The sequence below is a fragment of the Neomonachus schauinslandi genome, chromosome X, assembly GCF_002201575.2.
Source record: "Neomonachus schauinslandi chromosome X, ASM220157v2, whole genome shotgun sequence".
In the NCBI taxonomy this organism is placed as follows: domain Eukaryota; kingdom Metazoa; phylum Chordata; class Mammalia; order Carnivora; family Phocidae; genus Neomonachus; species Neomonachus schauinslandi.
In genome coordinates this window covers 55,579,622-55,605,824 of record NC_058419.1, presented here as the reverse complement: position 1 = coordinate 55,605,824, position 26,203 = coordinate 55,579,622, and the positions used below count along the sequence as shown (strand labels likewise).

Sequence of the window (26,203 nt, the reverse complement as noted above, 5' to 3'; positions counted from 1 at the left end):
TTTCCTCATCTGTATAACTGGCATAATAGTCCTTGCATTTTTGTAGAGTTGTTTTGAAGATTAAACGAGATAATGTATATAACAGTCCTAAATGGTGCTTGACCTATAGTTGTGGGTATTCAATAATAGTCTTTTTTTTTTTCCCCGCTCTTATATTGGGTCTATCCAATGCTGAGCTACAAGGAAGCAAACTGTTCTAGTACATGGAAAACGTAAATTCAAAATAATGTAATTTAAAATTAGGAAGGCCCTTTGTACTTATAAATTTGTAGTCACTTCAATGATGATTTTCTTTGAAGAGCATTTCATAGGAAAATTTTATTTTTGAGCTCCTTTTTATTTTTATTTTTTAAAAAAATTTTATGTGTTATTTATTTATTTATTATGTTATGTTATTCACCATACAGTACATCGTTAGTTTTTGATGTAGTCTTCCATGATTCATTGTTTTTTTTTTATTCTTATGTTAATCCCCATACATTACATCATTAGTTTTAGATGAAGTGTTCCATGATTCATTGTTTGTGCATAACACCCAGTGCTCCATGCAGAATGTGCCCTCCTCAATACCCCCCACCAGGCTAACCCATCCTCCCACCCCCCTCCCCTCTAGAACCCTGTTTGTTTTTCAGAGTCCACCATGATTCATTGTTTGCATGTAACACTCAGTGCTCCATTCAATACTTGCCCTCCTTAATACTCATCACCTGGCTAACTCACTCCTCTATCCCCCTCCCCTCTGAAACCCTCAGTTTGTTTCCTGTAGTCCATAGTCTCTCTCTTTTTTTTTTTTTACTATGTTATGTTAGTCACCATACAGTACATCATTAGTTTTTGATGTAGTGTTCCATGATTGATTGTTTGCCTATAACACCCAGTGCTCCATGAAATACATGCCCTCTTTAATACCCATCACTGGGCTAACTCATCCCACAAAACCCCTCCCCTCTAGTCTCTCATGGTTCTTCTTTGCCTCTGATTCCCCCCGCTTCATTTTTCCTTTCCTTCTCCTACTGTCCTCCATGCTATTCCTTATGTTCCACATATAAATGAAACCATATGATAATTATCTTTCTCTGCTTGACTTATTTCACTTAGCATAATCTCCTCCAGTTCCATTCATGTTGATGCAAATGGTGGGTATTCATCCTTTCTGATTGCTGAGTAATATTCCATTGTATATATGGACCACATCTTCTTTATCCATTCATCTGTTGAAGGGCATCTCGGCTCCTTCCACAGTTTGGCTATTGTGGAAATTGCTGCTATGAACATTGGGGTGCATGTGGCCCTTTTTTTCACTACATCTGTATCTTTAGGGTAAATACCCAATAGTGCAATTGCTGGGTCATAGGGTAGCTCTATTTTAAATTTTTGAGGCACCTCCACACTGTTTTCCAAAGTGGCTGTACCAACTTGCATTCCCACCAACAGTGTAAGAGGGTTCCCCTTTCTCCACATCCTCTCCAACATTTGTTGTTTCTTTCCTTGTCCATTTTTGCCATTCTAACTGGTATAAGGTGGTATCTCAATGTGGTTTTGATTTGAATTTCCCTGATGGCTAATGATGATGAGCATTTTTTCATGTGTTTGTTAGTCACTTGTATGTCTTCTTTGGAGAAGTGTCTGTTCATGTCTTCTGCCCATTTTTTGACTCGATTATTTTTTTTTTGGGTGTTGAGTTGAAATTTCTTTATAGATCTTGGATACCAGCCTTTATCTGTAGTGTCATTTTCAAATATCTTCTCCCATTCTGTGGGTTGCCTCTTTGTTTTGTTGACTGTTTCCTTTGCTGTGCAGAAGTTTTTATCAGGAGGAATTCTCAAAAGTTCATTTTCGCTTTTGTTTCCCTTGGCTTTAGAGACATGTCTTGAAAGAAGTTGCTGTGGCCAATGTCAAAGAGGTTACTGTCTATGTTCTCCTCTAGGATTTTGATGGATTCCTATCTCACATTGAGGTCTTTCATCCATTTAGAGTTTATCTTTGTGTATGGTGTAAGAGAATGGTCAAGTTTCATTCATCTGTATATAGCTGTCCAATTTTCCCAGCACCATTTATTGAAGAGACTTTTTTCCTTTGCATATTTTTTCCTGTTTGTCAAAGATTAGTTGACCATAGAGTTGAGGGTCTGTATCTAGGATTTCTCTTCTGTTCCATTGATCTATGTGTCTGTTTTTGTGCCAGTACCATGCTGTCTTGGTGATCACGGGCTTTGTAATATAGATTGAAATTAGGCAACGAGATGCCCGCAGCTTTGTTTTTCTTTTTCAACATTTCCTTGGTGATTTGGGGTCTTTTCTGGTTCCATACAAATTTTAGGATTGTTTGTTCGAGCACTTTGAAAAATGCCATTGGTATTTTGATCAGGATGGCATTGAAAGTATAGATTTCTCTGGGCAGCATAAACAACAATGTTTATTCTTCTCATCCATGAGCATAGAATGTCTTTCCATCTTTTTCTGTCTTCTTCAATTTCCTTCATAAGTGTTCTGTAGTTTCTAGAGTATAGATGCTTTACCTCTTTGGTTAGGTTTATTCCAAGGTATTTTATGGTTTTTGGTGCTATTGTAAATGGAATCAATTCCTTAATTTATCTTTCTACAGTTACGTTGTTCGTGTATAGGAAAGCAACTGATTTCTGTGCATTGATTTTGTATCTTGCCACATTACTGAATTGCTGTATGAGTTCTAGTAATTTGGGGGTGGAGTCTTTTTATATAATTTGAAAATATATCATCGATATTGTATGAGAGTGGTAGTTATAAATGAAGAAAACCTGTTTACACCTACTATTGCAACATTAGCTAACAAAGTAGGAATCTGTTTTACTAAACTTTGCTAAATGCTAAAGTAATAAAGAGCTATTAAAGCCTCAAGAAGAAAACCAATTCATTTTAGTTATGATATCACCTAAAACTGAAGTATTATATAATAGCTAAACAGTGCCAAATGGATTTGGCTGAGATCAAAAGCCAAAAACTATTTCTTTTCTTTTCTTTGATGTTTGTCCTTGTTTTATTGTTTCCGGAGATACCAAAACTATTCCTAAGAGTATGACCTTAGTCAAACATCTATTAAAGTTAGCTTTTGATCTCAACCCCCTTTTGGGGTAAAAAAATTTTAATCTTTAAATTTTTCTTCTAAAGACAATCATTCTATTGTGTGTTAATATTCCAATAGTGTGTGAGTAAATAGGATTCTCTGATATATGTGAAAGAAGATGGGTTAAATGGGACAATTATTTTTGTGTCAGAGACAAGAATCAAAAGAAAACATTTTTCTAAAGCTATTAAATGGAAAAAAAAATCCCTCCAGGTCAATGGAAATACTTTAACCGGTAAGTCTGCTGCTTTTTTGGGGTACTTTGATGAAAATGCCTTACAATTTGGTAGCAGGTAGCTGCTCATTTGTAATGTAATTTTCTCCTCACCAGTCATCGGTACTCCATGATTAATCAGGGAAAACACTTTTTCCTCCATAGATATTTAAAAAGATAAATCTTTGTTTAAAAAATATCTTAAAACCACTAGGAAGGATTATACATTTTTCATTCTTCCTTTCATCTATTAAGTAAACTATAGAGAAATTTTCATGATATATTAAAGACCCAAGAGAAATAACAAACACGGTGTGTTTGATGTCAGTGTATGTATGTGCATGTGACTATTGTTTACCCATATGTATGATGATATTTTAAGTATTCAAGGTCTTTATAACCTTTCTAAACCTTTATTCTCTAGAATGGTAAGTTCATTAGACACACATTTACCAAGCACTGCCTAATTGCAAGACATAATTCTAAATCCTGCTATGAGTACAAAACTGGGTAAGGCATGTCAGTGTCCTATAGCAGCCTTCACAGCCTTCATTTTAGGTGGGGAAGTGAGGCCTACTTGTAGGCATAATCATCATAAAAGGCAGAAAGTGATAAATATGTTAACATAAATATGTGTATGTAAAGTAATATAGGAAAGTTCTAAGAAGAGAACTATTCCCAGTTGTGAGAATTAAAGAAGGCTTTTTGGATTAATGGTATTTAAATTTTGTTTTAAAGATTGGTTAGGCTGCAGTTAGCAAGACAGGGATAAAAACATTCTGGCAAAAGAGACAATCTGTAAAGTTGTGAAGATGAGATAGTAGTGAGTTTGTCTGGGTGACCGAGTGTTTAGTCTGGTTAGAGTAGTTGTTATATGATAAAAAAAGAGTTGAAGCTTTGTCTATAAAGATGGGTGGGGCCAGATGTGGGAGATTAGAAATACCATATTAAGAATTCTGGACTTGATTCTATAGGCAGTGGTGAACAACTAAATATTTTTGTGAAAGTGAGGAATATGAAAGTACTGCTGCTTATGAAAATATCACTAAGACAGTATGGGATAGACTGGAGGGGGAAGAATGAGAGGCAGGGAGATCACTTAGAAAGTTCTTCAATTAGTCTAGCTGAGAAGGAATGTCAACTTATTAAAATAGAATATGGAATTTTTAGTTCATTTTAGAGTCAAGATTTCAATTTTATTTTCATAATGTATGAGTTTGAAGTAATACTATTTAAAATCTGCTTTGGAAAATTAATGTTGTGTTTGAAATTACTGGCAGCAGGAATTCAAACTAAAAAAGGAAGATGCACTTTATCTATACAATCTGATTATTTCATGTGGAACTTTCTAAAGTTCCCATGCTCCCAAATCAATTGCAACGAGCCAGAGAAAATATCTTTTTTTTTAAATGTGTCAATCATACTTGACATTCATGGCAATTATTAAAAAAATAACACATATAACTAATCTAAGATCCTGTGAGGGGCATCTGGGTGGCTCAGACGTTAAGCGTGTGCCTTCCATTTGGGTCATGATCCTAGGGTCCTGGGATTGACCTCGCATTGGGCTCCCTGCTCCACGGGAAGCCTGCTTCTCCCTCTCCCACTCCCCCTGCTTGTGTTCCCTCTCTCACTGTGTCTCTCTCTGTCAAATAAATAAAATCTTAAAAAAAAATAAACTAAGATCCTGTGTTTCTTAAAAAAAAAAAAGTAGAGAGTAATAACTGGCTAAGACAGAGTTTCATTTGATAGAGTTTAAGTGCTTCATTACTAAGATCACCAACAGGAGGAATGGTGATATAGATCACCTTGAAATTACACTTTTTCACTCAGGAAAGCCCATGATTTATGCCAATCGATTTGTACAAATTACTACAGTCTTTATGAAAACACAGCCTTCCAAAAATATCAGAGACCTAGGAGGATAACAAAATAAAAATAACAAATCAATTGAAATGAAAGGGAATATAAACAGAACATAGTTTAGTGAACTGGAAACTGGGATGATGTTTGTCCTTGTTTTATTGTTTCTGGACATACCATCTTATTTCCAGGAACAATAGCCATGGAAATTGACAAAACCACAAAAGGTGAAATTCCTTGTCTCATCATCAAGATGGTGTCACATTCCTAACATTGTGCTGGGCTATTCCATTCTCATCTACCGCCCAGCTGTGTATGTTAGTTTATCTCTAGCTATAAGCAGTTTTGAAGTCAGACATATTATTACTAAGATGTTTGGAATTCTGACTGAAATAAAAGGTTAGAAGAGAGATAAATTTCTTTATGACCTCTGTTTCATTTGATCCATTTGAGGTAGTATGCCCCTTTAGCAAGCTGAAGCTATTGGTTGCAAGTAGAAAAAAAAATGGTTTTTGTCTCTTTCTGAATTTATTGTTAATGGGACTGATACAATAGAGGAAACCAGAAAGAATGTGCTATCTTATAAATCATCCATTAGTCCTCAGCTCCACGTAGAATCTTTTTTAATGTGTATGCATGTTGGCATGTGTGTATGTGTGTATGTTATCTCTCCTCTATTAATGATCTGGCCTAATTATTTAATTTAGAATTATTTTTCTATTACCCAAACACTAACTCATATGAGATAGTAGCATTCTTTTAAAGATTTTGTTTATTTATTTATTTATTTGTTTGTTTGTTTGTTTGTATTTATTTATTTGAGAGAGAGACACAGAGAGAGAGATCACAAGCAGGGGAGAGGGAGAAGCAGGCTCCCCACCAAGCAGGGAGCCTGATGTGGGGCTTGATCCCAGGACCCTGGGATCATGACCTGAGATGAAGGCAGCTGCTTATCTGACTGAGCCACCCAGGTGCCCCTCAAGATAATAGCATTTTTCAGCAGGGATGAACAGGAGTCATAACACTCCTTTGCACCATCTATTCTACTGGGCCATAATGAAATAGTGGATGCCTGTAGTTCAAACATCTTAGTGTCTTAACAGGATAACATTCTCTACAGCAATTTTAGGAGAAAATAATGTTCATTAGATACTTTTTAGTGTTAGAAGGCATGAGTAAATAATTTCCTAAACCCTGCCCATCCTGGAAATGATATTACTGTCAGAAGAATGGCGGCTCTATTTAAAGTAAAACTGCTGTGAAAAGATTCTCAACATCACTCATCATCAGGGAAATACGTATCAAAACTACAATGAGATATCAACTCACACCTGTCAGAATGGCTAAAATTAACAACACATGAAACAACAGGTGTTGGCAAGGATGAGGAAAAAGGGAAACCCTCTTGCACTGTTGGTGGGAGTGTAAACTGGTGCAGCCACTCTGAAAAACAATATGTAGGTTTCTTAAAAAGTCAAAAATAGAACTACCCTACTATCCAGCAATTGCATTACTAGGGTATTTATCCAAAGGATACAAAAATACTGATTTGAAGGGACACAGGCTCCCCAGTGTTTATAATAGCATTGTCAACAATAACCAAATTATGGAAAGAGCCCAAATGTTCATCAACCAATAATAGTATATATAATAGATTATTACTCAGACATAAAAAAAGAATGAAATCTTGCCATTTGCATCCACGTGGGTAGAGCTAGAGTATACTATGCTAAGCTAAATAAGTCAGTCAGAGAAAGACAAATACTATATGATTTCACTCATATGTAGAATTAAGAAAGAAACAGATTAAAAAAAGAAAGGAACTGATGAACATTGGGGGGAAAGAGAAGCAAACCATAAAATAGATGCTTAACTATAGAGAAAAAACTGAATGTTCCTGGAAGGGAAGTGGGTGGGGGGATGGGTTAAATGGGTGATGGGTATTAAGGAGGGCACTTTTTGTGATGAGTGCTGGGTTTATGTAATTGGTGAATCACTAAATTCTATTCCTGAAACTAATATTACAGTATATGTTAACTAACTGGAATTTGAATAAAAACTTGAAACAAAAAATAAAATAAAATGAAATAAATAAAATAAGATAACCTTGTGAAAATTGTACTCTCCATTAAGGTTCTTTAAGAAGGTTATTTTAATTGCTACACAAAATTTCATCATATGAATGTATCATAAGTTTGCATTAAATATTTGAGTTATTTCCCATTTTTGTTGATTCTATATGACTAATAAGATATTTTCTACTAAATAAATAATAAATAAATAAATAAGTAAAACTGCGTATGATATAGAAGAATTTTTAGCCATGCCACTCTGGCAGCCAGGATTTTCTGGTCCTAGAAATTTAGGTAGTTTACTTTTAATATGGAAATAACAACACCAGAAAACTTGCATTGTATTCCATTATTTAAAAGGCAATAGACTGGTGAGTTTCAAATGTGACAAAAGTCTTGAGTTACTGCACTGCATTTTATGAGGCAAAGTAACATAAGCTTTAAAGAATAATCTTGCCAGATACCTTGTGACCATTGAAGATCCAAGAATAAGAACCAGTTTCTCATGATATCTATTTACTCTCCCTTGTAACTCATATAACAAATGTTCATGTTGTTGGTTTTGTAAGGTAGCTTCAAGTAATTGTGGATTCAGATAACTAATAGAGATATAGTTATCAATATTTATGTCTAAGTATGCAGCAACACATACAAATAATTACATATGATTATTACTATTATAGTGTGCATAATTTAGACTTTCTTTTTTATCTCTTTCTCTTTGGAGAGTTAGAATCAATCTCTTAGATTTAAAAGAATTAGCTTCACATTTCCTTAAATATTATACAAATGAAAGCCCCTGAAATAAGACCACAAATTTATTCATGCATTTATATCAACACACATATGGTTAATTTCATGTGTTCTTTATTTTTCATTTATTTTTTATTTTTTATTTTTTTTTAATTTTATTATGTTATGTTAGTCACCATACAATACATAGTTTTTGATGTAGTGATCCACGATTCATTGTTTGGGTATAACACCCAGTGCTCCATGCAATACTTGCCCTCCTCAATACCCATCACCTGGCTAACCCATCACCCCACCCCCCTCCCCTCTAAAACCCTCAGTTTGTTTCTCAGAGTCCATAATCTCTCATGGTTCATCTCTCCCTCCAATTCCCCCCTCCTTCATTTTCCCCTTCCTCCTCCTAATGGCCTCCATGCTATTCCTCATTTCCACAAATAAGTGAAACCATATGATAGTTGACTTTCTTTGCTTGACTTATTTCACTTAGCATAATCTCCTCCAGTCCCATCCATGTTGATGTAAAAGTTAGGTATTCATCCTTTCTGATGGCTGAGTCATAGTCTATTATATATATGGAGCACATCGTCTTTATCCATTCATCTGTTGAAGAGCATCTCGGCTCTTTCCACACTTTGGCTATTGCGGATATTTGCTGCTATGAATATTGGGGTGCATACGGCCCTTCTTTTCACTACATCTGTGTCTTTGGGGTAAATACCCAGGAGTGCAATTCCTGGGTCATAGGGTAGCTCTATTTTTAATTTTTTGAGGAACCTCCACACTGTTTTCCAAAGTGGCTGTACCAACTTGCATTCCCACCAACAGTGTAAGAGGGTTCCCCTTTCTCCACAACCTCTCCAACATTTGTTGTTTCTTTCCCTGTCCATTTTTGCCATTCTAACTGGTGTAAGGTGGTATCTCAGTGTGGTTTTGATTTGAATTTCCCTGGTGGTTAATGATGATGAACATTTTTTCATGTGTCTATTAGCCATTTGTATGTCTTCTTTGGAGAAGTGTCTGTTCATGTCTCCTGCACAGTTTTTACTTGATTATTTGTTTTTTGGGTGTTGAGTTTGAGCAGTTCTTTATAGATCTTGGATACCAGCCCTTTATCTGTAGTGTCATTTGCAAATATCTTCTCCCATTCTGTGGCTTGCCTCTTTGTTTTGTTGACTGTTTCCTTTGCTGTGCAGAAGCTTTTTATCTTGATGAAGTCCCAAAAGTTCATGTTTGCTTTTGTTTCACTAACCTTTGGAGATGTATCTTGAAAGAAGTTGCTGTGGGCGATGTCAAAGAGGTTACTGCCTATGTTATCCTCTAAGATTTTGATGGATTCCTGTCTCACATTGAGGTCTTTCATTCATTTTGAGTTTATCTTTGTGTATGGTGTTAGAGAATGGTTGAGTTTCATTCTTCTACATGTGGCTGTCCAATTTTCCCAGCACCATTTAGTGAAGAGACTTTTTTCCATTGCATATTTTTTCCTGCTTTGTCGAAGATTAGTTGACCATAGAGTTGAGGGTCCATCGGTCTATATGTCTGTTTTTGTGCCAGTACCATGCTGATTTGGCGATCACTGCTTTGTAATATAGCTTGAAATCAGGCAACGTGATGCCCCCAGCTTTGTTTTTCTTCTTCAACATTTCCTTGGCGATTCACCATCTTTTCTGTTTCCACACAAATTTTAGGATTATTTGTTCCACCACTTTGAAAAATGTCATTGGAATTTTGATCAGGATGGCATTGAAGGTATAGATTGCTCTGGGTAGCATAGACATTTTAACAATGTTTATTCTTCCGATCCATGAGCATGGAATATTTTTCCATCTTTTTGTGTCTTCTACAATTTCTTTCATGAATGTTCTGTAGTTCTTAGAGTATAGATCCTTTACCTCTTTGGTTAGGTTTATTCTGAGTTATCTTATGGTTTTTAGTGCCATTGTAAATGGAATCGTTTCTCTATTCTCTCTTTCTACAGTTGTGTTGTTAGTGTATAAGAAAGCAACTGATTTCTGTGCATTGATTTTGTATCCTGTCACATTACTGAATTACTGTATGAGTTCTAGTAATTTGGGGTAGAGTCTTTTGGGTTTTCCACATAGAGTATCATGTCGTCTGTGAGAAGGGAGTGTTTGACTTCTTCTTTGCCAATCTGAATACCTTTTATTTCTTTTTGTTGTCTGATTGCTGTTGCTAGGACTTCTAGTACTATGTTGAACAATAGTGGTGAGAGTGGGCATCCTTGACATTTTCCTGATCTTAAAGGAAAGGCTCTCAGCTTTTCCCCATTGAGGATGATATCACTGTGGGATTTTCATAGATGGATTTAATAAACTTGAGGAATGTTCCTTTTATCCCTATACTCTGGAGAGTTTTAATCAGGAAAGGATGCTGTATTTTGTCAAATGCTTTTTCTGAATCACTTGAGAGGACCATATGGTCCTTCTCTCTCCTCTTATTAATGTGTTCTATCACATTGATTTATTTGTGAATGATGAACCACCCTTGCATCCCAGGGATAAATCCCACTTGGTCATGATGGATGATTCTTTTAATGTATTGTTGGATCCTATTAGCTAAGATTTTGTTGAGGATTTGGGGATCCATATTTATCAGGGATAGTGGTCTGAAATTCTCCTTTTTGATGGGGTCTTTGCCTGGTTTGGGGATTAAGGTAATGCTGGCCTCATAGAATGAGTTTGGAAGTTTTCCGTCTGTTTCTATTTTTTGAAACAGTTTCAGGAGAATAGGTATTATTTCTTCTTTGAATGTTTGGTAGAATTCCCCAGGGAATCCATCAGGCCCTGGACTCTTGTTTTTTGGGAGGCTTTTGATCACTGCTTCAATCTCGTTACTGGTTATTGGCCTATTCAGGTTGTCAATTTCTTCCTTTTTCAGTCTTGACAGTTTATAGGTTTCCAGGAAGGCATGCATTTCATCCAGATTGCTCAGTTTATTGGCATATAGTTGTTGATAATAATTTCTAATAATTGTTTCTATTTCCTTGGTGTTAGTCATGATCTCTCCCCTTTCATTCATAATTTTATTAATCTGGGTCCTTTCTCTTTTCTTTTGGATAAGTCTGGCCAGTGTTTTATCTATCTTATTAATTCTTTCAAAGAACCAGCTTCCAGTTTCATTGATCTGATCTACTGTGTTTCTGGTTTCTAATTCATTCTGCCTCACTTATCCTAGCTGTTAGATTATCTAGATTAGATTGGATCTCATTGATAACATTTTTAAATTCTGCCAGTTCAACTTTCATTTCTGCCCTTAGAAACTCTATGTTGCCATTAATCGATTTCTCCATTCTAGCTATTGTCTTCACAATTGATAGGCTGAATTCCATCTCTGACATCTTGGTTATATCTGAATCCATTTGTAAATCTGTGGCATAAGTCATAATCTCTGAGTCTTTCCTGTTTTGGGGGTTCCTCCTCCTAGTCAGTCTGTTGATGGATGGTTGAGGGAATGTATAGAGTCCAAATTATTGAGCACAACCCAAGCAAGATACATCTGTTTTTTAGGGACCTTAGGGTTGCTGGCCTCTTGTTTTTCCAGGCTCTCTTCTCGGGGAGTGTTCTACCATGCTGTTACTCGGGCAACCCTGTTTGGGCAGAGTTGCCCTGCCCCCTGTGTCAGGGGATGGACTCAGTGGAAACCGTGTTTTTTGTGGGGGCTTTTGTTCCCTGGTGGCTTTACATGTCTCTTCTGAGAGTCAGAGCAGAAGAGACCCTTTCCAACCTTCTGCGTCAGAGCAGAGAGATCACAGTCTTTTCTTCAGTGAACTCTCCAGGCCACACTATCTCCGTTTCTGTCTGTGCTGCTATAAACTGCAGTGTCCTGGGTTGTGCACCCCTCAGCAGTGTTCACAGTCCTCACCTCCATCTCAGGGGCATGTCTCTGCCCTTTGTGCTTGTAAAACCGCCAGCTGCCCCCAGTTTGCACAGGTGGCCCTGCCGCTCCAGTTTCTGTCTAAAGTCCTTTCCCCACCACTACCATCCCCAGCGTGGGAGGTTATTGCTCACCGGTGGTGTAGGATCCCCATGGCCAGGCTCCCTCCCACTGCCATTTATCCTCCAATATCTGCTCGTGGAATCAGGGCTCCCCGTTTCATACCTCGAAACCAACCACCTGCGATCTTCTGTTTGTAGAGATCCAGATCTATCTTCTTACATCTCATGCTGATTTCGTGGGTGTTCAGAGTGGTCTGGTAGATATCTAGCTCATTTGCAGGGACTGGTTGGAATAGGGTCCCCTACTCCCCCCCCATCTTTTCCCCCTGGTCTCATGTATTCTTTAAATTTAGAATAAGATAAGTTCTGTCACAAAATTGTTCTATAATTATGTTCAATGTAACACATTCTGGAACAGATGCTTGACATATAGTGCTTCAGTAGGCATAAGCATAAGCTGATCATAAAGAATGGCATCATCAGACAGTGAATGAGTAAAATAAAGGCAGAGTTATAGCCACTTTCAGTGTTTGACAACCATCTCTGTCTTTGCCCTCTACTCACATTTGTTATTACATCTTGGAGGAAAGTCAGGCAGAACGTGATTGTGGAGAGACTGCAGAATACACCTGTTACTAGAGAATCACACACAACTGTTAGTGTTGGGCAAGTAGCCGTTTTTCTTCCTCCTGGTCGTGTCCCTTCACAGTACCCATTTGGTTATTCTCCAGTCATTCACTGGACACCACCATGAACCCAGGACAGTGTCTGGGATCAAGAAATGCAAAGGTAAGAATAATTCAGTTTCTCCCAGTAAGGAGCTTGCAGACTAGGTAAAGGAGACAGGATTTACATGTAAAATCAATAAATGACAAGTCAATAAATTGTTATCTTGGAAGTAATGTATTCCATATAGACTCACTGAAAGTTAACATTGGATTGAACCTCATTTTTAAAATTTTTATTTTACTTAAATTCTATTAGTTAACATATAATTATCATTAGTTTCATTGGTAGGGTTCAGTTTTGTTAGTTGAATATAACACCCAGTGCCCATTACATCACGTGTCCTCCTTAATGCCCATCACCCAGTTACCCCATCACCCCACCCATCTTCCCTCCAGCAACCCTCAGTTTGTTTCCTATAGTTAAGAGAGTCTTATGGTTTGTCTCCCTCTATGATTTTGTCTTGTTTTATTTTTCCCTCCCTTCCCCTATGATCCTCTGCATTGTTTCTTATATTCCACATATGAGTGAAATAATATGATAAATGTCTTTCTCTGGCTGACTAATTTCATTTAGCATAATACCCTCTATTTCTATCCATGTCATTGCAAATGGTAAGATTTCTTTTCAGATGGTTGTGTAATATTCCATTATATGTATATAATGTAACTGGTGAATCACTAAATTCTATTCCTGAAACTAATATTACACTATATGTTAACTAACTGGAATTTAAATAATAACTTGAAACAAAAAATAATAAAATTAAATTAAATTAAATAACCTTGTCAAAATTGTACCCTCCATTAAGGTTCTTTAAGAAGATTATTTTAATTGCTACATAATATTTCATCATATGAATGTATCATAACTTTGTATTAAATCTTTGAGTTATTTCCCATTTTTGTTGATTGTATATAAGTATAATAATTTTTTTCTACAAAAGAAAGAAAAGAAACAAAGAAAGAAAGAAGAAAGAAAGAAAAAGAAAAGCTGCATAGGATGTAGAAGAATTCTTAGCCATATGGTATATACATATATACCACATCTTCTTTATCCATTCATCTGTTGGACATCTGGGCTCTTTCCACAGTTTGGCTATTGTGGACATTGCTGCTATAAACATTGGTGCAGGTGTCACTTTGGATCACTACATTTGTATCCTCTGGGTACCCCGTAGTGCAATTGCTTGGTCATAGGGTAGCTCTATTTAATTTTTTGAAGAACGTCCATACTGTTTTCCAGAGTGGCTGTACCAGCTTGCATTCCCACGAACAGTGTAAGAGGGTTCCCCTTTCCCCACCTCTTTGGTAACATTTGTTGTTTCCTGACTTGTTAATTTTAGCCATTCTGACTGGTGTGAGGTGGTACCTCACTGTGGTTGTGATTTGTATTTCCCTGATGCCAAGTGATGCAGAGTGTTTTTTTCATGTGTCTGTTGGCTATTTATATGTCTTTGGAGAAATGTCCATTCATGTTTTCTGCCCATTTCTTGATTGGATTTTTTGTTTTTTGGGTGTTGAGTTTGATAAGTTCTTTATAGATCTTGGATACTAGCCCTTTATCTGATAAGACATTGGCAAATATCTTCTCCCATTCTGTAGTTTGTCTTTTGGTTTGGTTGATTGTTTCCTTTGCTGTGCAAAACATTTTATATTGATTAAGTCCCAATAGTTCATTTTTGCCTTTGTTTTTGTTGCCTTTGGAGAAGTGTCTAACAAGAAGTTGCTGTGGCTAAGGTTAAAGAAGTTGCTGCCTGTGGATTTTGATGGAGTCCTGTCTCACATTTAGGTCTTTCATCCATTTTGAGTTTATCTTTGTCTATGGTGTAAGAGAATGGTCCAGTTTCATTCTTCTGCATATGGCTGTCCAATTTTCCCAACACCATTTGTTGAAGAGACTGTCTTCTTTCCATTGGATATTCTTCCTTGCTTTGTCAAAGATTAGTTGACCGTAGAGTTGAGGGTCCATTTCTGGGTTTTCTATTCTGTTCCATTGATCTATGTGTCTGTTTCTGTGCCAGTACTATACTGTCTTGATGATTACAGCTTTGTAATATAGCTTGAAGTACAGAATTGTGATGTCACCAGCTTTGGTTTTCTTTTTCAACATTCCTCTGGCTATTTGAGGTCTTTTTTGGTTCCATATAAATTTAAGATTATTTATTCCCTCTGTGAAAAATGGCGATGGTATTTTGATAGGGATTACACTGAAAGTGTAGATTGCTCTGGGTAGCATAGACATTTTAAAAATATTTGTTTCCAATCCATGAGCATGGAATGTGTTTTCATTTATTTATGTCTTCCTCAATTTCTTTCAGAAGTGTTCTGTAGTTTTCATACTACAGATACTTTACCTCTTTAGTTAGGTTTATTCTTAGGTATCTTATGGTTTTGGTGCAATTGTAAATGGGATTGATTCCTTAATTTCTCTTTCTTCCTTCTCATTGTTAGTGTATAGAAATGCAACTGATTTATATGCATTGATTTTATATCCTGCAACTTTGCTGAATTCCTTTATGAGATCTAGCAGTTTTTGGGTGGAATCTTTTGGGTTTTCCACATAGAGTATTATGCCATCTGCTAAGAGTAAAGGTTTGACTTCTTCTTTGCCAATTTGGATGCCTTTTATTTCTTTTTGTTGTCTGATTGCTGAGGCTAGGATTTCCAATACTATGCTGACCAACAGTGGTGAGAGTAGACATCCTTGTCGTGTTCCTGACCTTAGGGGAAAAGCTCTCAGTTTTTCCCTATTGAGAATGATATTCACTGTGGGCTCTTTGTAGATAGCTTTTATGATATTGATTTATGTTCCCTCTCTCCCTACACTTTGAAGAGTTTTAATCAAGAAAGGATGTGGTATTTTGTCAAATGCTTTTTCTGTATCTATTGAGAAGATCATATGGTTCTTGTCCTTTCTTTTATTAATGTGATGTATCACATTGATTGATTTGTGGACGTTGAGCCACCCTTGTAGCCCAGGAATAAATCCCACGTGGTCATGGTGAATAATCCTTTTAATGTACTGTTGGATCCTACTGGCTACTATTTTGGTGAGAATTTTTGCATTCATGTTCATTGGGGTTATTGGTCTGTAGTTCTCTTTTTTGGTGGGGTCTTTGTCTGGTTTTGGGATCAAGGTAATGCTGGCCTCATAAAATGAGTTTGGAAGTTTTCCTTCCATTTATATTTTTTTGAAACAGCTTTAGAAGAATGGGTATTATTTCTTCTTTAAATATTTGGTAGAGTTCCCTGAACGTCATTTTTTAAAGACAATATTTTTAGAGCAGATTTAGCTTTACAATAAAATTAAGATGAAAGTGAATAGATTTCCTTTATATCTCATACTTACCCATATGCATAGCCTTTCCTATTATCAATATCATTTAACAGAATGGTACATTTATTACCAACGATGAACTACATTGATACATCATTATCACCCAAAGTCCATAGTTTACTTTCGGGTTCACTCTGGGTTTTGTACATTTTATGAATTTGGCAAATACATAATGACATATATCCATCATTATAATACATACAGAGTGTTTTCATTGCCTCCAAAATGCTGTGCTCTATTTATCTCCCCCCACACACCCATCCCTGGCAACCATTGATCATTTTATTTTTTCCATTGCTTTATGATTTCCAAAATGCCATTTAATTGGAATCATACTATATATAGCCTTCTCAGTTTGGCTTCTTTCACTTTGTAATATGCATTTAAGGTTTCTTCATGTCTTTTCATGACATGCTGGCTCATTTCTTTTTAGCACTGAATAATATTCTATTGTTTACATATACCATATTTTACTTATCTATTCACCTACAAAGGGCATCTTGTTTGCTTCCTTGAAACACATTTTAAAGATAAGAAAATTGATTCTGAGAGGTCAAGTGACTCAGATAGGCTTATAACTAGATATAGGTAAACCCAGTTTTAATATCTAGCCTTTCTGATCTCATACAGTATTCTTTACATCATTATTTGGGCTAGACAACCACTATCCTTGCAGTTTTCTCAGGTCTTTCTTGATGTTATAATTTAAATTTTGAGTATCATAAATATGCTAATTGTCTTAAAAATGCAGATTTTTTTAACAACCAACATTTCTATATGTTTTGTTGGATTTTTCAGTCTTTATTTAAGTCATATCTAAGTGTTTAGAATGCAAAATGTCATAATGTTGAAAAAAATCACAGGATCATTGTAGTAGCTTTCTGTGGCAACATAGCATAGCAGTATTGGATAACTACTATCCAGAAGAGTGGAGAATTGATTGTATATGTCATTCTCTGGCATTTATATGGCATATCCGAGGGAAGACCAGGTACTTAAAAGTCACAAATGGCAGTGATCTTCAAGAAGTCAATTACGTTTCAGGAACGTGATTTGTTATTGAAGTTTAATATTCTTCTAATGGCAGTTTGATACCTTTTGAACAAACACAGAATACATTTGAATTTTCATTAGCTGCTACACAGAAGTTAGCACTAGAGATTAAATTTAGGCCAAAATAGATTTTAGTTTGAGGCTAATTTCCCATTTATTCTATTTCTAAAGAAAAATGAATAGGAAGTTCCCCTCCTGAATTTTCCATCTAAACAAAAATGTATTCATTTGCTTTAATTTTGAAGTGTGTTGCTGGTTTTCCACACAGGCAGAAACAGCTTTCCAAAAAGCAGCAAGGATACAAGCCTTATAGCTACAGTGAACCAAACAAACCATGCAGAGAGAATGAAATTCCATAGAAATAACCACTTTTTAAAATTAATATCCTAGGGGCACCTGGGTGGCTCAGTTGTTAAGCATCTGCCTTCAGCTCAGGTCATGATCCAGGGTCCTGGGATTGAGTCCCACATCAGGCTCTCTGCCCAGCAGGAAGCCTGCTTCTCTCTCTCCCACTCCCCCTGCTTGTGTTCCCTCTCTCGCTGTGTCTCTCTCTGTTAAATAAATAAAATCTTAAATAAAATAAAAAATAAAATTAATATCCTGAGTGAAAATGCTTAAAGTATATCTTCCTAAACATCTTCTGATTTTCTCAAATGCATATTTCAAAATACATTTAGTGAATTGAATTTCCTTACCAATCTGGAAACTATCTTAAGGTAAACTTGGTTTTTGTTATATATTTGAACTTGGCCAGGTTTTTCTATCAATGCTGTTAATGTTAATTTACTCTATTCCTCTCTTTTCTATTTTTTGGTGTTAACTGCTGCAGAGCCATCCAAATCATCCAAAATTAGGCTGTACTTCTGTCAATTACTGTTATTGTTGATTTGCAAATCAAAAGTGAATTGACAACGTATGAGTATTCTTTTCAACTTTCTTTTGTGAATGTAACTCTTTTCTGTGACTGTTTCTATAAATTAAACTTACAGTGCAGATGTTGTATATCTTATTGCATATGTTCTTGTTGACTCTGTTGTTATAGTCAAACACATTTCAAAATGTGAGGGGCCAAGTCAGAGAGATGAACTGCAAGGAAATCCGAGAGAGGAGGCCTCACCACACTGAAAAATTGTAGAGCCCCAAATGCTAGGTCCCCACCAGCTTCCCCTCCATTCTCCCCACCAGCATACATCTGATTCCACCCCTCCCCTGCTGGTAGCCCATCCACGCTTTCCCTCCGAGCTCAGAGCCATGCTGACCTCGTCCTCAGCCTGGCCTACAGGCTGCACACATCCCTCCAGTGAGCTCTTCCTGCCTGAGGGCCTTCATAAGTCAGGCCCCCCTGGGTCACTCTTCTTGACTCTCCCTCCCTCTGTCTCAGAGGTCCCCCTAATTCAATTTGTGTTTCCCATCATGTTCTCAGGGAGCATCCCGTTTCTTCCCTTCCATCATTGTTGTACCATTTTAAATTATATACTTCATTCGTGTGTTTAAAAAAAATGTAAATTAACTTTGCTTAACATGTTTGAACTGAAACTTAAATACTTTATTTAAGCAACTACAGAAGAAAAAGAGCCACAAATTTGGCAGTATACTAGAAACTAATAGTCTCTTCTTTTTTATAACTTTGTTATCAGTTTTGATTATAGGAGATCACTGACTTGAACAAATATGTTCTCTTTTGTGGTAACAAAATATACATAGCATAAAATTTACCATTTTAAACCATTTTAGTATACAGTTCAGTAGTATTAGGTACATTCACATCATCATGCAATCATCACCTAAAACATGGAATGCTTCACAAATTTGCATTTTTATCCTTATCCAGGGGTCATGGTAATTTTCTCTGTATTGTTTTAATTTTAGTGTATGTGCTAATGAAGCAAAAATCCATATATGTATATACATGTATTTGTTACTTTTTTTTTTTGGTTAAATTGTCTCTTTTTTTATTATTATGTTATGTTAATCACCATACATTACATCATTAGTTTTTGATGTAGTGTTCCATGATTCATTATTTGCATATAACACCCAGTGCTCCATGCAGAACGTGCCTTCTTTAATACCCATCACCAGGCTAACCCATCCTCCCACCCCCCTCCCGTCTAGAACCCTCAGTTTGTTTTTCAGAGTCCATAGTCTCTCATGGTTCATCTCCCCCTCCGATTCCCCCCCTTCATTCTTCCCCCCCCGCTATCATCTTTTTCTTTTTTTTTAACATATAATGTATTATTTGTTTCAAAGGTACAGATCTGTGATTCAACAGTCTTGCACAATTCACAGTGCTCACCATAGCACATACCCTCCCCAATGTCTAGCCACCCCATCCCTCCCACTCCAGCAACCCTCAGTTTGTTTCCTGAGATTAAGAATTCCTCATGTCAGTGAGGTCATATGATACATGTCTTTCTCTGATTGACTTATTTCGCTCAGCATAACACTCTCCAGTTCCATCCACGTCATTGCAAATGGCAAGATTTCATTCCTTTTGATGGCTGCATAATATTCCATTGTATATATATACCACTTCTTCTTTATCCATTCATCTGTCAATGGACATCTTGGCTCTTTCCACAATTTGGCTATTGTGGACATTGCTGCTATAAACATCGGGGTGCACATACCCCTTTAGATCCCTACATTTCTATCTTTGGGGTAAATACCCAGTAGTGCAATTGCTATATCTTATGGTAGCTCTATTTTCAACTTTTTGAGGAACCTCCATACTGTTTTCCAGAGTGGTTGCACCAGCTTGCATTCCCACCAACACTGTAGGAGGGTTCCCCTTTCTCTGCATCCCCACCAATATCTGTCGTTTCCTGACTTGTTAATTTTAGCCATTGTGACTGGGGTGAGGTGATATCTCATTGAGGTTTTGATTTGGATTTCCCTGATGCCGAGTGATGTTGAGCACTTTTTCATATGTCTGTTGGCCATTTGGATGTCTTCTTTGGAAAAATGTCTGTTCATGTCTTCTGTATTTGTTACTTTTTTTAAAATTCGAATTCCAGTATAACTAATATACAGTGTTATATTAATTTCAGGTGCACAATATAATGATTCAACCATTCTATGCATTAGTCAGTCCTCATCATAAGTGTATTCTTAATCACTTCACTTATTTCACCCACCCATCCCCCCCACCTCCACTCTGGCAACTACCAGTTTGTTTTCTATATTTCACAGTCTGGGGATTTTTGTTTGTTTCTTTGTTCATTTATTTTGTTTTTTAAATTGCACATATAAATTAAATTATATGGTATTTTTCTTTCTCTGACTGACTTATTTGGCTTAGCATTGTATCCTCTAGATCCATCCATGTTGTTGCAAATGGCAAGATTTCATTTCTTATGGCTTATTGGTATTCCATTATATATATACACCATTTTTTTTATTCATTCATATATGGATGGACACTTGGGTTGCTTCCATATCTTGGCTATTGTAAATGATGTTACAATAAACATAGGGGTGCATATATCTTTTCAAATTAGTGTTTACATATTATTTGAGTAAATACCCAGTAGTGGAATCACTGGATCACATGTTAATTCTCTTTTAAGTGTTTTGAGGAATGTCTATACTGTTTTCCACTGTGGTTGCATCATCTTGCATTCCCACGAACAGTGCATGAGGGTTTCTTTTTCTCTACATGCTTGAAAACACTTGTTATTTCTTTCTTTTTATTTATTTATTTATTTATTTATTTAAGTTTTTATTTAAATTCCAGTTAGCATACAGTGTAATATTAGTTTCAGGTGTACAATATAGTGATTTGACACTTCCATATAACACCTGGTGTTATTTCTTGTATTTTTGATTTTAGCCATTCTGACAGGTGTGATGTGATATCTCATTGTGGTTTTGATCTGTATTTCCCTGATGATGAGTGATGACAAGCATCTTTTCATGTGTCTGTTGGCCATCTGTATGTCCTCTATGAAAAATATCTACTCATGTATAATGCCCAATTTTTAATTGGATTGTTTGTGGTTTTTTGGTGTTCAGTGTTATAAGTCCATTATATATTTTGGATCTTAACCTCTTATTGGATATGTCATTTGCAAGTGTCTTCTCCCAATTGGAGGGTTGTCTTTTTGTTTTATTGATTGTTTCCTTTGCTGTACAAATGCTTTTTGTTTTGGTATATCCCAGTAGCTTATTTTTGCTTTTCTTTCATTTGCCAAAGTAGACATATTCTAGGGAAAATGTGCCTATGGCTGATGTCAAAGAGATTACTGGTGAAGTTTTCTACTAAGAATTTCATGGTTTCGGGTCTCACATTTATATCTTTAATCAATTTTGAATTGATTTTTGTATATGGTATAAGAAAGTGGTCCAGTTTCATTCTTCTGCATGTGGCTGTCTTGTTTTCCCAACACAGTTTGTTGCAGAGACTGTCATTTTTCCATTGCATATTCTTATTTCCTTTTTCATAGATTAATTGACAGTATAATCATGAGTTTATTTCTGGGGTCTCTGTTCTGCTCCATTGATCTATATGTGTATTTTTGTGCTAGGACCAAATATTTGATGACAACAGCTTTGTAGCGTAACTTAAGATCTGGAATTGTGATACCTCCAATTTTCATTTTCATTTTCAAGATTGCTTTGGCTATTTGGGACCTTTTGTGGTTTCATACAAATTTTAAGATTCTTTGTTCTTGTTCTCTCAGAAATGTTGGATTTTGATAAAGAATGCATTAAATCTTTGGATCACTTTATTTTTTTTTCCTTTGGATCACTTTAGATAGTAGGGATATTTTAACAGTCTTGGTTCTCCCAATTGATGAACCTGGAATTTCTTTCATTTCTTTGTGTCATCTTCAATTTCTTTCAACAAAGTTTTATATTTTTCAGATATAGCTCTTTCACTTCCTTGGGTAAGTTTTTCCTAGGTATTATAATCTTTTTGGTGCAATTGTAAATAGAATTATTTTCTTACTTTCTCTTTCTGCTGCTTCATTATTATTGTAAGAAATGAAACAGATTTCTGTACATTGATTTTATATCTAGTGACTTAACTGAATTCGTTTATCACTTCTATGGTATTTTGATGGAGGCTTTTGGGTTTACAACATACAATAAGTATCATGTTATCTACAAATAGTGACAGTATAGTTTTTTTCTTACTAAATTGAATGCCTTTTATTTATTTTTCTTGTCTAATTCCCGTGGCTAGTACTTCCAGTAACTGTTGAACAATAGTGGTGAGAGTAGACATTTCTGTCCTTTTCCTGATCTTAGGGGAAAAGCTCTCAGTTTTTCACTATCGAGTATGATGTTAGCTATCAGTTTTTCATATATGGGCTTTATTATGTTGAGGTATGTTCCCTCTAAGCCTACTTTGGTGAGGGTTTTTATCATGAATGGATGTTGTACTTATGCTTTTTCTTTATCAGTTAAAATGATCATGGGGGAGCTAAGATGAAGACAGAGTAGGAAGACCTTAGGTTCACTTCATCCTTGGAGCACAACTAAATAACTCTCAAATAATTCTAAATATCACAGAAATCAACCTGAAGACTGACAGAACAAACTCCACAACAAAAGGGAGAGAAGAAGCCACATCAAAGAAGTTAGGAAGTGTGGTAATGTGGTTTAGGGGAGAAACAGATCACAGGTGCTACAGTATGGCAGAAGCCATGGTTGCAGAGAAGGGTGAGAGATAAAGGAGCACACAGGGGAACACACAAGGAGAATATTTCCTTGAAGCCATTGGCTGGGAAAATGAAAGGGACTGATTTTTTTGAGTTCTTGCAACCACAACAAAATAGATGGCTTGGCTGGGATAGAGCCCGGAGGGCACTGCCTTACTCCTGGAGACAAGGCAGACCCACAACCCAGGGGCAGACAGCATGGAAACAGAGATCTGAAGAATGCCTGGGGCACACATTTTTTGCTCTTCTTTGAATGCTTCCCTGGTGCTTCCCTGAGAGGAGCTTCTCTGGGGACAAAGGAGATGACTCCTGCCATTTCCCTCCCCCATTCTCAGCATAAACAAGAGCCACCTGCTGGAAGCAGCTCAGCATTGACACTGGCTGCCTAACCTGCTTACACCAAGTCCCACCCCTCTGTGCTCTGGTGTAATTACCCTTCTTGGTCAAGCTTGCATCAATCCCAGCACAGTAGTCCCCTCCTCCAGAAGACCAGAACAAACCCCCACCCACACTATGTCTGTAAAGCCTGGAGTTTTAAAAGTCAGCAGCCTTGTCTGGAATAGAGGCCAGAGGACACTGTTCTACTCCTGGCAAAAAGGCAGTCAAACAACACAGAGACAGATAGTGTAGAAACAGAGACCTGAAAGATAACTGGGACACACAGGGAGGAGATTATTCACTCTTCTCAGAGTGCACCCTAGAGAGGCAGCATGCAGGGAGATGCTTCTCTGGGGGAGCTGGCTGGTGCCACTTCCCTGCCCCATCCATCAGCATAAGCAAAGAACCATCTTCCAGAACCAATGCAGTACCCACACTGGCTGCCTTACTTGCTTACACCAAGTCCCACAGTCCTGTGTTCTGGCTGGACTGCCTTTCTCAGTCAAGCTTGCCTCAGTACCAGTGCAGTGGGCCTCTACACAGAAATTGCTGTCCACACCACATCTCCTGACCAGATATTTCTGTAGGGATTCAGTTTTAGTGAAAGTTGTTTTAGTTCTCATTTCACAACCTGACTAGAGCTCACCTAGTTGAAACTAACCACATTCTGGCCAAAGACCAAACACTGCACACTGCAGGCAAGGAGAGCCTCTGCATATAACTGGCCTGAAGAATAGAACAGCCAAAAAACAACAGCAGAACACATGCAACACACAGCAGAGACACACTGAAGCTGGAGGCCCTGGATACTATGTGATCTCTTCTTCATAAAGCCATTACTCTCAGGAACGGGAAACATAATGGGCTTTTCTTACACAAAGAAGGCAGACACTTAGACAAAATGCCAAGAAGTCATCACAAATGAAAGAACAAGAAATGATCTTACAGCCCAAGATCTAAGTTAAACAGATATAAGTAACATGCTTGAGAAATTAAAGCAACAATCATAAGGATACTCACTGGGATTGAGAAAAGAATGGAAGACTTCAGAGAGGCCCTTACTACAGAGATAAAAGAGTTAAAAAAGAATCAGTCAGAAATAAAAAATGCAATAACAGAGATAGTCAACAAGCTCAATGCAATGAGCACAGGGTTGAAAGAAGCAGAAGAATGAATATGTGATGTACAAGATAAAATAATAGAAAATAATGAAGCTGAACAAAGGAGAGAATTATGGAACATGAAAATAGATTTAAGGAGATCAGTTACTCCATCAAATCTAATAACATTTATGATATAGGAGTACCAGAGGAGAAAGTGAGAAGAAAGGGCAGAAAACTTATTAGAGGAATAATACCTGAAAACTTCCCTAATATGGGGGAAAAAAAATATCCAATCCAGGAAGCACCAAAAAAACAACAACAACAACAACAACAACAAAAACTCCCATCAAAATAAACAAAAGCTGGCTGACACCAAGACATATTGTAATTAAATTTGCAAAATATAGTTATAAAGAAAAAATTCTTAAAAGCAAGAAGAAAAAAAGAAGTCCTTAACTTACAAGGGAAGACCCATAAGGTTAGCTGCAGATTTCTCAACAAAAACTTGGCAAGCCAGAAGAGAGTGGCATGATATATTCAATGTGCTGAATGGAAAAAATAAGAAGCCAAGAATACTTTATCCAGGAAGGTAGTAATTCAGAAGAGAAGGAGAGACAAAGAGTGTCCCAGACACATAAAAACTAAAGTTCATGACCACTAAACCAGCCCTGCAGGAAATATTAAAGGGAACTCTGAGTGGAAAGGAGAGAACAAAAGTGAGAAAGAAAGGAAAAGAACAGAGAAAAATCTCTGGAAACAATGAAAAAACAAGTAATAAAATGGCAATAAATATGTATCTATTGATAATAACTCTGAATGTGAATGAAGTAAATGTTCCAAACCAAAGACATAGTGTGTCAGAATGTATAACAACAACAACAACAACAACAAGATACATCTATATGCTGCCTACAAGAGACACATTTTAGTTTTTATTTTTATTAACTTTTTTCTGATAAGAAAACATTTATTGAGGCCCAAGGGCACGATGGCGGAGGAGTAAGAGACCTAAATTTCGTCTGGTCCCAGGAATTCAGCTAGATAGGGATCAAACCATTCTGAACACCTATGAACTCAAGAGGAGATCAAAGAAAAGAATAGCAGCAACTCTCTGAACAGAAAATCGACCACTTTCTGGAAGGTAGGACATGCAGAGACGTGAATCCGAGGCAATATTTGGGAAGATAGATGGCGGGGGAAGGGGCCTCCATCAGCCACTACTGGCAAGTGATAGAGCACAGGAGCACAAAATCAGAACTTTTAGAAGTTGGCTCTGCTGAGGGACATCACTCCAGTGCCTAAGCAGGGGTGGAACCCTTGCTGGGACAGTGTGGTCTCAGGACTCTCAGGGTCACAGAAAGACTGGGGGTGCCTGAGTGCGGCAGAGCTCCCAGGTATCAGACCGGGGAAGCCCATTGCAGAGAGGGAGCCGAGGAATGGGCTCTCAGCTTGGCGTTGCCATAAACTGTAATCCGTGGCATAGTCAGGCTACTGCTCTTCCAGGAAGGACCCAACAAGTGGCAGATCCAGGGACACTCCCCATCCTCCCCATGAGGAGCAGGGCAGGTGTGCAATGCAGGAATCTGTTGGGTTTGGAGACTCTACATGGGGTTGAGTGCCATAGAAATGCTCGGTCACAGGCCAGGTGAGCACAGAGTGTGGCCGGAGACGGGAGTGATTGACTGCTTTTCTCTGGGGGCTCAATGAGGAGTGGAGCTCCAAGTTCTCGGCTCCCCCATGGTGGAGATTGGGAGGCCACCATTTTCACCGTTGTCCTCCAAAGCTGTACGGAAAGCTTGCAGGGAACAAAAGCTCCCGAGAGCAAACCCCAGCAGATTACTTAGCCTGGACCTGGCAAGGGTGGGGCAATTCCACCTCTGACAAAGACATTTGGGAACCACGGCAACAGGCCTCTCCCCCAGAAGATCAGCAAGAATACCCAGCCAAGACCAAGTTTACCGATCAATGAGAAAGGCAG

At 37.2% G+C, this 26,203-nt stretch overlaps 1 protein-coding gene and 1 non-coding gene across 2 annotated transcripts in view; one reads left to right on the top strand and one right to left on the bottom strand.

Annotated features, from left to right (window-relative positions):
- Window positions 1-26,203, top strand: part of DACH2 (dachshund family transcription factor 2) — a 990,389-nt gene that overhangs the window by 630,617 nt on the left and 333,569 nt on the right. The gene's annotated exons all lie outside the window — the stretch shown is intronic.
- LOC123323489 lies at window positions 18,864-18,967 on the bottom strand. The gene has a single exon (XR_006539430.1). It is a non-coding gene; the product is annotated as a U6 spliceosomal RNA (small nuclear RNA).